The sequence below is a fragment of the Catharus ustulatus genome, chromosome 7 (genome assembly GCF_009819885.2).
Source record: "Catharus ustulatus isolate bCatUst1 chromosome 7, bCatUst1.pri.v2, whole genome shotgun sequence".
NCBI classification, from domain to species: domain Eukaryota; kingdom Metazoa; phylum Chordata; class Aves; order Passeriformes; family Turdidae; genus Catharus; species Catharus ustulatus.
Window position 1 is genome coordinate 135,636 of NC_046227.1, and position 11,584 is coordinate 147,219.

Below are 11,584 nucleotides of genomic sequence, written 5' to 3' on the forward strand. Positions count from 1 at the left end.
TTTGGAGAATGCACATTCCTGCGTACAGCCAGAATGTGAGCCCTCTCTACCTGGTCACCCGCAAGAAGAAGGATTTCCACTGGGGCTCTGAGCAACAACAAGCCTTCACCCAGATCAAGCAGGAGATCGCTAATACGGTAGCCTTTGGCCCAGTCAGGACAGGACCACAGGTGAAGAACATGCTCTACTTTGCAGCTGGGAACGATGGCCTGTCCTGGACCCTTTGGCAGAGCAGAAGGAGCCTGGTGAGACTTGAGGCCAACCACTGGGATTTTGGAGTCGGAGTTGCAGAGGGTCTGAAGCCAACTAAACTCCAACAGAGAAAGAAATTTTAGCAGCCTGTGGAGGAGTCCAAGGCACTTCAGAGGTGATTGGTATGGAAGCACAACTCCTCCTGGCACCCTGACTACCAGTGCTGGGGTGGATGTTTAAAGGAAAGGTTTCCTCTACCCACTGCGCCACCAATGCCGCCTGGAGCAAGTGGATTGCCCTCATCACACAACACACTCGTATTGGTAAGGTGAATTGCCCTGGGATTTTGGCCCAAATTACAAATTTGCCCTAAGGTGAAAATTCTGGTCTCACAGATGAAGAAGAACATGAGCAAGCAACATGTGCTGAAGAAGCCCCACCGTATAACCAACTGCCAGCAGATGAAACACGCTAGGCTATTGTCACTGGTGGTTCTTGTCGCATCATGGGGATAAACCAGAATTGGAAAGCAGCCATATGGAGCCCCACACAACTGGTTGCACAAGCTACCAAAGGAGAAGGTGGATCAAGCCAATTTGCTGAACTCAAAGCTGTTCAGCTGGCCCTGGACATTGCTGAAACAGAGAAGTGGCCAAAGTTCTACCTCTACACTGATTCATGGATGGTAGCCAATGCTCTGTGGGGATGGCTGGAGAGGTGGAAAAAGGAAAACTGGCAACATAGGGGAAAACCAATCTGGGCCATTGATGAGTGGAAGGATATTGCTACCAGGGTAGGGAGAGTACCTGCAAAAGTCTGCCATGTAGATGCCCATGTCCCAACGAGTAGAGTTAATAAGGAACACCAAAATGATAAGCAGGTAGATCAGGCTGCACAGATAGATGTGTGAAAGATAGACTTAGATTGGCAACACAAAGGAGAGTTGTTCCTGGCTTGATGGGCCCACGATGCCTCAGGTCATCAGAGCAGAGATGCCACGTATAAGTGGGCACGAGACCGAGAAGTGGATCTAACCATGGACAGTATTTCTCAGGTTATCCATGACTGTGAGATATGTGCTGCTATCAAGCAAACCAAGTGGGTCAAGCCCCTCTAGTATAGGGGGCTGTGGTCCAAATATAAATATGGGGACGCCTGGCTTGACTACATCACACTGCCTCAAACCTGCCAAGGCAAGCGCTATGTGCTGACAGTGGTAGAAACCACCACTGGATGGTTGGAGACCTACCCTGTGCCCCACACCGCTGCTTGGAACACCATCCTGGGCCTTGAGAAACAGGTCCTTTGGAGGCATGGTACCCCTGAGAGAATTGAGTCAGACAATGGGACTCATTTCAAGAACAGCCTCATAAACAGCTGGGCTAGGGAACATGGCATTGAGTGGGTGTACCATATTCCCTACCACGCACCAGCGGCTGGGAAGGTCAAACAGTGCAATGGATTGTAAAAAACCACCTTGAAATCATTGGGTGGGGGATCTTTCAAAAATTGGGAGCTGCATCTAGCAAAGGCCACCTGGTTGGTTAACACCAGAGGCTCCACCAACTGAGCAGGCCCTGCCCAATCTGAGCCCCTGCACATAGTAGATGGAGACAAAGTCCCAGTGGTGCATGCCAGAAGTTTGTTGGGGAAGTTTGGATCAATTCTGCTTTGAGTACAGACAAACCCATTGAGGGGGTTGTCTTTGTTCAGGGACCAGGTTGCACATGTTGGATAATGCAGAAAGATGGAACAACACAATGTATACCTCAGGGAGATCTCATTGTTGGGTGAGAACCATATGCAACTATCACTGTTTGTTGAGTGTTACTTCTATTAGTCTATACATAGCGGTATACCATATATATGTGTATGCATAATGTATGTGTCTGCAGAGTTAGAATATATATTTGTTTTGGTAATGAATTGACAATATGGGGATAAGGGGTGGAAAGTGCTGGGGTGACTTTGTGATGCTGAATTATATCTGCTTTGTCTGTGTAGCTCAGAAATAACTCTTGTATCTTTAAGGCTGACTTTGAGAGTGAAAGCGGGGGAAGGAGAAGCAGTGGAATGGCTGAGATGGTTGCTTTTCAAAACGTAGAGATAGGAGTTCCATTGTTTGGTCTCCTGGACAGTCGCTGTGGTGGTCAGCTCTCCTTTGTTTTAACTAGTTTTGACTGACTAAAGCAGAGAAGTTCCCCAGAATGTTTTTTTTCCCTTTTGTCTCCTGGAATTATTTGAACCAGCTCTGGACTGGGGACCTGGGGGAAGCACCAGGACCTTGCACCTGCAGCATTTTCCAGTGTCAGAGGGATGACTGATAACTGACTGAGCCAAGCTACAGCCGAGCTACCGCCGAGCTACCAGCCACAGGAGAGAGACTTTCTGAATTTGTCATCTCTTCTGAGCAGAAGGAGGTTTTGTGGTTCAGTATTGTTTTTTTTATGCTGGGCAGTGCTTTGCCTGTTGAATACAAAAGTTTTTTCCACTTCTCTCTGAGGAAATTTCTTCCCGAACCAGTTGGGAGAGGGGCCACTTGGGTTTGCTTCATGGGGAGGGGAGCCTTTGGAGGTTTTCTCCCAAATTTACCCTAAATTAGGACACTGGGGAACTCCAGGCCTTTCAGCCTGAACTCGGTACCCAGCAAGGTGATGGAAGAGATCACCCTGAGTGCCATCACAGGGCACCTACAAAATGGCCAAGGAATCAGAGCCATCCAGTGGGGATTTCAATATCTGCATCGATGATCTGGATGAGGGCATTGAGTCCACCATCAGCAAAGGTGCAGATGGCACCAAACTGTGTGTGAATGTGGATCTGATGGAGGGTAGGAGGGCTTTGCACAGGGATGTGGACAGTCTGGATCCAGGCCCAAATTCAACAAGGTGAGGTTTAACAAGACCAACTGCTGGGTCCTGCACTTTGGCCACAACAACCCCTGCAGCACTCCAGGCTGGGGACAGAGTGGCTGGACACTGGCCAGGCAGAAAGGGACCTGGGGGCACTGATGGACAGCAGGCTGGACATGAGCCAGCAGTGTGCCCAGGTGGCTGAGAAGGACAATGGTTCCTGGCCTGGATCAGGAATTTTGTAGCCAACAGGAACAGAGCTACTGTGGCAGCACTGATCTCCCCCTGCCTCTGCCCATAGACATTTCTGCTGCAGCTACAGTGAAAGGAACAAAATGGTGATCTTCAGTGAAAACTTTTCTGGGAGATTCTTTAGTTCCTTCAAAGCCACTGAGAGCACAGCACCTCAGTTGACACAATCTGTGACCAAAGCAAAGTTTGAAAGAATCAAAATATGAAATGGCATAAGCAATGACCTTTCTTTGCAGACAATATTAAAAAAATAAGACACAGGAGAAAAAAAACCACAACCAAACCAGAAATTCTATCAAAGATGACTTTTATTACAAGTGACTTGATGAAATTTACCAGTATTTAATGTTCCTGAAATTTTCCACTCATCGAGGTCAACACTGCAGCCTTGAGCTCTCGATTCCTCAGGCTGTAGAGGAAGGGGTTCAGGGCTGGAGGCACCACGGAGTACAGAACTGACAGGGCCAGATCCAGGGATGGGGAAGAGACGGAGGGGGGCTTCAGGTAGGCAAAAAAGCCAGTGCTTATAAACAGGGAGAGCACAGCCAGGTGAGGGAGGCAGGTGGAAAAGGCTTTGTGCCTTCCCTGCTCAGAAGGGATCTTTAGCACAGCCCTGAAGATCTGCACATAAGAGAAAACAATGAACACAAAGCATCCAAGCTCTAAAAAGATACCAACAGCAAGAAGCCCAAGTTCCCTGATATAGGATTTGGAGCAGGAGAGCTTGAGGATGTATGGGATTTCACAGAAGAACTGGCCCAGGGCATTGCCCTAGCACAGGGGCAGGGAAAATGTATTGGTTGTGTGCACGAGTGCATGGAGAAAGGCACTGGCCCAGGCAGCTGCTGCCATGTGGGCACAAGCTCTGCTGCCCAGGAGGGTCCCGTAGTGCAGGGGTTTGCAGATGGACACGTAGCGGTCGTAGCACATGATGGTCAGGATGAAATACTCAGCTGACATAAAGAAAAGAAAGAAGAAAACCTGTGCAGCACATCCTTCATAGGAGATGTTCCTGGTGTCCCAGAGGGAATTGTGCATGGCTTTGGGGACAGTGGTGCAGATGCAGCCCAGGTCAGTGAGGGCCAGGTTGAGCAGGAAGAAGAACATGGGGGTGTGCAGGTGGTGGCCGCAGGCTACGGCGCTGATGATGAGGCCGTTGCCCAGGAGGGCAGCCAGGGAGATGGCCAGGAAGAGGCAGAAGTGCAGGAGCTGCAGCTGCCGTGTGTCTGCCAATGGCAGCAGGAGGAAGTGACTGATGGAGCTGCTGTTGGACATTTCTTCACTCTGGCCATTGTGGGCTGTTTAAAGAAGACATTGACTAGGTGAGACCAACTTATTTGAGTCTATCCTATGTTATTTTATATGGAATCCCTTAAAAATTACTTCTCTCTGTGAGGGAAGTTTGCTAAACTTTGTTGAATTTGGGTTTTGCTCTTGCATTCCTGCCTCATCTTCAGCATTGTGCTCAGATTGAATAATGGAGAGCTCAGAAAACAGGGGAAACAGGGAGGAAAAACAGGGCACCCTCTGCCCCAGTGCTTTCAGACCTGATAGTCCCAAAGAGGTGTCCAGTGCTCATTAGATCTGCTGCTTTTACAGAGTTCTTACAATTACAATTTTCTTTAAAAATAAAGTGGACTCTCTGAGGCTCCAGTTTCAAAGTCAATCTCTCTAAACCTTCCTCTCTTTCACAGTGCAGATGGACATGGAAGGTAGCTGGGGTTGTATGGCTCTCTGCTGCCTGCAGTTGTGTCCACTGGGAGCTGCTTCCCTGTATCCAGTCCTTGTCCCTGCCAGTGCTCCCAGAGCCCAGCCCAGCCCTGGGGGCTCAGCTCTGCCCTGCACACCCCTCCCAGCACAGGGCACTGCTCAGAGGCATCTCCCTGGCACCAGGGCCTTAAGGGCAGCTCAGACAAACTGAGATGCTGCAAGCCAAGGTGCTGCTGCTGCTGTCTGTAGGCAGAGGAGGGTGAGGAGGCACTTTGTGAGGGAGATGTGAGGCAGATCTGCTGATGCCCAGTGGGACAGTGCAGGAGTCTCAGTGACACAGACACACCTGACAGCCCCTTTCCCTTCCCTTGAGGAGAATGCTGAGAGCAGCCCTGGCCCTGCAGCACCATCTCCACAGCAGGAGGAATCTGCCCTGATGGGGGTCAATCCTTCCACCTCCAACTTCTCCTCACAGTCCATGGGTAGCTTCCAGGCAGGCTGAGAGCTGCCCCTGGCATGTGCCACATACCCTGGGCTGGCCAAGAGCCCTGAGGGCTGCAGGAGCTGCTCTGCAGGACAGCCCTGGGCAGCCCTGGCTGCAGCCCCAGTTTCACCCCCAGCAGCTGTCCCTGGCAGCAGGAGCCGTCCTGCCCTGTCCCTCTGACAATGACCTGGGCAGCCCCGCTCTGCAGCACAACCCCTAGGCTGTGGGCTGTGCTGGCTCCAGGAGATCCCTCCAGGAGCACAGGGAACATTGCCCTGCACCCACACACTCACCATGTCCAGGGCTGTGAAGATGTTTCCCCACTGAAGTCTCAGCTCAATGCCTTCCCAGTCCCAATTGCCTTTAGCCTGTCTGTGCCTGGCTCCTGTCCCCTCAGTGCCTGCAGGCAGTGCCCTCAGCCCTGCTGGGCTGGGAGAGGAGCAGCTCCTCAGCAGAAATGTCTTTTTGAAGCTTTTCTTGGTTACCACTATCTCCCTCTGTGCCAGAAGCCAGTCCCAGCTCGGTGGCACAGACGAAACACAAAGATTTTAATGATCCTCTCTGGGCTTTGTTGTTTTTTTCATCAGATTAAGTCCCTCAGACTTAATGTTAAAAAAACTTCTCAAGATTTCAAAGTTAAATTGAAACACCAAAGTTTCTTGAAGTTTTAATGCATTGCACTGAGGGATATGACTGTGAAAGTTGATCAAACTTATTTTCAGTGCCCCCATACCCTACTAACTCTTTCCAGTGTGTCAAAATACAGTCTAAAGCCTAGCCTTAGAAATCTCCCTGCTTTGACTAGTACCCATTATCTCCTCCTTCTTGTCTTATCGCGTTTCCACCCAAATCTGTCTCCACACAGCCTCACAGTCCTTTCCTAATCTTCCTCCCACACGTACGCCCAAGTTGCAGGTATTGAATGTGATTTCCCACACACAAACTTTAGAATCTTAGGTTCAAAATCAGCTTGGTTAGGATGTCTCGATTTACACTGAGGGCATAGACCTTGCTGTCTCTCAGAGGAACAATACCAATGTTTTTCACAAGTCGTAGACTGTAACAGTAACCATGCAGAGTTCCAACTTCTAGAAGCCCCAAAACCATTTGACACCCCATAAAACGAACTATCCCACTGCTTCTCTCTTGAATGACCAGACTCTCTTGTGCAGGTTGTTCTCAGTCCAAAGCTACCAACCTTCCAGCTGAAGTTCTACACATTTCTTCCAGATAAATGTAATCATTTCCTCTTTCTATCCAATAGTCCACCAGATTCAGAAATTCCCAAGGATCCAGTCCAAACCACTGGGAGAGGAGGATCCCTTCTACTCTTCTAGTCACAATTTAAAATATGCTCAAACTACAACATTATGACTCTGAGAGTCCACAAATACCACCCATTTACATCTTGAATTTCAAAGGGAATTCAAGGATGGAATTTCATTTCACTCCAGGACAGAAATTCCTTTAATTTGTCTTGCAAGGCTTATATCTTCATTTCACCCTCTCCCAGTCTTCTTCAAAAATGTCCCAGTCCTCAGGACCAAATGACCTTTTCCACAGGTTAAATTTATTATCTCACATTTAGCATGTGCTGCCTCCCACTTACAATATCGTGGCAGCTCCAGTAGACACTCGGGGCACACAGATCTCTGCCTGTAAGACATGCAATGCCACTTTTCTAGCACTTCTTGCACTGGAGAAGAACCCAAGCTGAATGCCATTCCAGTTCCCAGTGGAAGATTGTCAGCCCACACACAAAACAAGGAATTACTCCTGTTCATCCTGTTATAGATAATAACCAAATCAAGTAGAATTAAATAGCAAAACAGCAAATTTTATTTATTTTTGCGACCGAAAATACCGTCCTGGGAAGCCGCAAGCGAAAACACGACAGTGCCGAGCCCGGGGTCAGCACTGGGTGGACACACACGCTGATCTGATCTCTACCGCACCAGATCCCCCTGTGTTCACACCCTGCCATCGCAGAGAGCCCAGCTTTATACAGTTTTTCCTGGCCTGAGGTGAGAATTTCCTTTGTTTCTGCTGCAGATTCTCATATTTAGATTAAATCTTTTTTCTGGTGCTGCCCTGGACAAAGGTCTTTCCTGCGTGTTGATGAAGACTGTGTCTGCTCTGCATTGATGTGTAATTTTCCTTGGGAGTGCTTATGGGAACCAGCGGAGGTGATCGGCTGCCTGATATGTGGTACTTGACAGGTCCTTTTCCGTCCGTTGTGGAGATCGCCGGGCTAGGTCTGTTGATATGCTAATTACGGCCATTGTTTATGGCCCCGGGTGCTTGGTGTTTTAAGAGGTTCTTTTTACTTTATTTTATTTCATACAATCCTTTTATATAAACACGAATTATAACATATATCACAATCCCTCCCCTTCTATATAACCAAATTAATTCGTGTTCCCCTCTCAGTTTTCTTCAGACTCATCACTGCTATCCCATTCCTCTATTGACTCTTCTCGATAATCTATGTAAGGGCGTTTATTTTTCCCTATTTGCTCTTCAAATTTTGCAAGTGCCTCTGCTGCACTAGTATCTACCTCCCGTTCTTCCAATTTCAGCAATTTGGATGCCTTGCCATTCGCTCTCCCAGATGCAATTTCTGGGTCCATGGGCATAGTAGCTATTTGCATGCCCTGCACCACTGAGTGTATTAATCTGATGAAACAAGGTATCAAGCATGGTAGGAAGATGACTCTAGCTACTGATCACAGGATAAAGAACACAATTTTTTCTACCATGCTCCCAAGAATAATTGTTCCTACTAAGGTGCCTGGAGAATGAAATTCCACTTCTGGGCAGGGACATGTGCCACCCTTTTTATTTTTGTAGCAAGATGTCTTATAGTTTCTCCATAATCAATTTCAATACAACATTTTGTTCTAAGGTTATTTGATCTATTTTGCTTTTAGGCTCTATGTTTTCCTTGTTTCTGGAGAAACAAAAAGTGTTATTGAATTGGGCACAAACCCATTCATCATTTTTTCAGGTAGGTCGATGATGATTGGTTTACCATCCGAGATCAATCTATTCTCAAACTTAAGATTTTTGCCCACTCAATATGTTTTCCCTTCCATGACACACATACCTAATCGGGTATTGTCATAGCATACAGTAGTTTCACGAATACAAGCCGCACGGATTATAAGCCGCACCCCCGGTGCCTCGACAATGTTGCTGTCTTTGTCAATAGATAAGCCGCACCCCGAATATTAGCCGCACTTTCGTTCGTCGCGAGAATCCGTGCGCAGCTTTCACAAATTGGCCAATTAGTAAGAGGATCGCGGCATAGCGGGCTTTACTGGCTCGGGGCGGGGCCAGGCAGGCTCGGCCCGCTCATGGTTGCCGACGGGGCCGGGTGGCCCAGCTCAGCGCCACGGCTCGGCGGGGCTGGCCGGGTGGTGCTGCCGCCGCCGCCGGGCTCGCTGGCCCCCCTCTCCCGTCAGCACCGCCCCGCTGCCGCGTTCGCTCGCCCGGCTGGCAGGGCTCCGCCGCCGGGCTCGCCGTCCGCCCCGCTGCCGCTTTCGCTCGCCCCGCGCCGCGCCTCGCGAGCGCCGCGCCCGCCCCGCGCCGCGCCCGCCCCGCGGCGCTTTCGCGGCTCGCGGCGGCGCTTTCGCGGCTCGCGGTTCGCGGCTCGCGGTTCGCGGCTCGCGGCGGCGCTTTCGCGGCTCGCGGTTCGCGGCTTGCGGTTCGCGGCTCGCGGCTCGCGGCTCGCGGTTCGCGGCTCGCGGTTCGCGGCTCGCGGCTCGCGGCTCGCGGTTCGCGGCTCGCGGCGGCGCTTTCGCGGCTCGCGGCTCGCGGCTCGCGGCTCGCGGTTCGCGGCTCGCGGCGGCGCTTTCCCGAGCGGTGCTTTCGCGAGCGCCGCTTTCGCTCGCCCCGCCGGCAGGGCTGCCGCCGCCGCCACCACGCTCGCCGGCCGCCCCCTCCCGTCTGCACCGCCGCCGCGTTTCCTCGCCCTGGCCGGCACTGCAGGCCCCCGCACCGCCGGGCTCCCCCACGCTGCTGGCCCCGATTATGCTGGGCTTCCCCCGCTGCCAGGCAGCCCCACCCGCCGGCCTTCCTGCTTCTGCCATGCTCCCCTGCACTGCTAGCCCCAGTTCTCCCGGGCTCCCCCGCCCTGCTGGCTCAGGCTCTGCCGCCCGCCCCCGACACTGCTGGCCCCGCCTCTGCCAGGCTTTCCCACCTCTGCCGGGGCCGGCCGGGCTCCAGCTTGGCTTGGGGCTGCCGCGGGCTCTCACTTCCGTGTTGGCAGCTTTTAGAATTTTGTTAATAGATTAGCCGCCCCGGAATATTAGCCGCACTTCCGGGTTTCCACCAAAATTTTGGTCAAATTGGTGCGGCTTGTATTCGTGAAATTACTGTAACTCATTCACCCGAAAATAAACCACAAATACAGATTTCTGTTTTCCCCCTACCCACACCGAGTGATTACATTGTCCACAAGTGGGAAGAGGTGTTTGATTGGCATTTCTCTTCTGGATATTGTGAGCGAATGTCTCTGACTGCCCTTTCCCATGTCTTGCCTTGAGATCATAGCATATCATTTTCTTTCCCCATTTACACTTCACATATTGAGTGCTGTTAAAGGTACAGTACTCCTCCTTTCCTTTATGGGTGCAGTTGGCCAGGACAGAGCGAGTCGGGGTGCTAATTAATGGGTATCCCCACACTCGTTGCTACGGCTTTGTGCCGCAGGGCTTGCAGAGTTCCTTGGGTATGCGTTAATCGGTGGGAACATGACTAGGCTCAGGCTACCAGGATTCCCCACAGGTGTACTTCTCTGCCTCTGCCTACGCCCACTAGTTTGCTGCTAGCGGCGAGGGAAACCATCTTCTTGGCAGCAGAGGTATTCTTCAGGGGACCAAAGCAAAGTCTGAGCTGCATGTTGCCTCTTAAAGACATCCCACTTCAATAATTTTATCGTGTCTGTCCAACAAGGTACCTTATTTGTTCTCTGGCACTCTTAAAATTTCAGTTCTGCAATTTAGTTTCCCACTAATCCCGTGTTGGTATAAGAGAAACCGCTCTACAGAATCTAGTTCAACAATATTCAATTCAGTGGCAAGTACTAGAATTCGGTCAGTCAGAGACAGCTCTTTTCAAAACACTTAGTACAGAGCCCTCCAGGTTGGACCCCCCCGTACACAATGTGTAACCCAAACCCCACGACAGATCTGGCACCTGAAATGAACAAAAGGAAACACCTGCACCCGGAAGCTATACACAGTGTTTGATCTAGGTTGCTTATCGGCTTGTTGGGCGCAATTTCATCTTGAGGTCTCCAGGGGAGGAAGCCACTTTTCACTTGGGTGTTTCCTCAGTTGTCTCTATCCTCTTCATTCTGGAGGCGTGTGTCCAGCTTTTTCTGCTGTCCGGACTGCTGTGTCTGTGGTTAAAAGGACAAGAAAAGACCTTCCCAGAGAAGAGAGATAAAAACTTCTTTCCAGGTTTTAATGAGGATTTGTGGGGTTTTTTTGGGGTTTGTTTTGTTTTGTTTTGGTGGTTTTTTTGGTTTTTGTTTTTTTTGTTTGTTTGTTTGGTTGGTTGGTTTTTTTGGCTGTATTTTGTGTATGGTGAACCCCAAAGGAGCATTTTGTGATTTTGTGTGACAATTCTCTGTTTCAACTTGTCTAGAATTCTGGGGATGCCATGGTGTATGATATTCCCACCGAATTCCTAGGGCTTCAGCCAGTTGTTTAATAACCTTTGAGGTAAAAAGTGTTCCTTGGTCTGAGTCTATATAGTTGATTATACCATACCGGGGGATGATTTCTTCCAGAAGAAATTTAAATACTGTCTGGGCTGTAGCCCTCGAGCTTGGGTAAGCTTCTACTCAATTAGTTAATTTGTCTACTAGTACTAGCAAGAATTTATACCTCCCAACCTTTGGTAATTCCGTGAAATCCACTTGGATTCTTTCAAATGGACAATAGGCTATAGGGCGACTACCCCAAATTACCTGTCATGTCTTGGCTTTGTGAACCTTTTAGCATATCAGGCACCCCTGCACTTCCTGTTTAGCTAATTAATAAATCCCTTTACACCTGAAGAATCTCAGAAATTGTTCTGCCAGAAC

General features: G+C 49.9%; 1 pseudogene; it reads right to left on the reverse strand.

The window, feature by feature from the left end:
- Window positions 1-3,638: 3,638 nt before the first annotated feature.
- LOC116998812 lies at window positions 3,639-4,586 on the reverse strand (annotated as a pseudogene).
- Window positions 4,587-11,584: the final 6,998 nt, after the last annotated feature.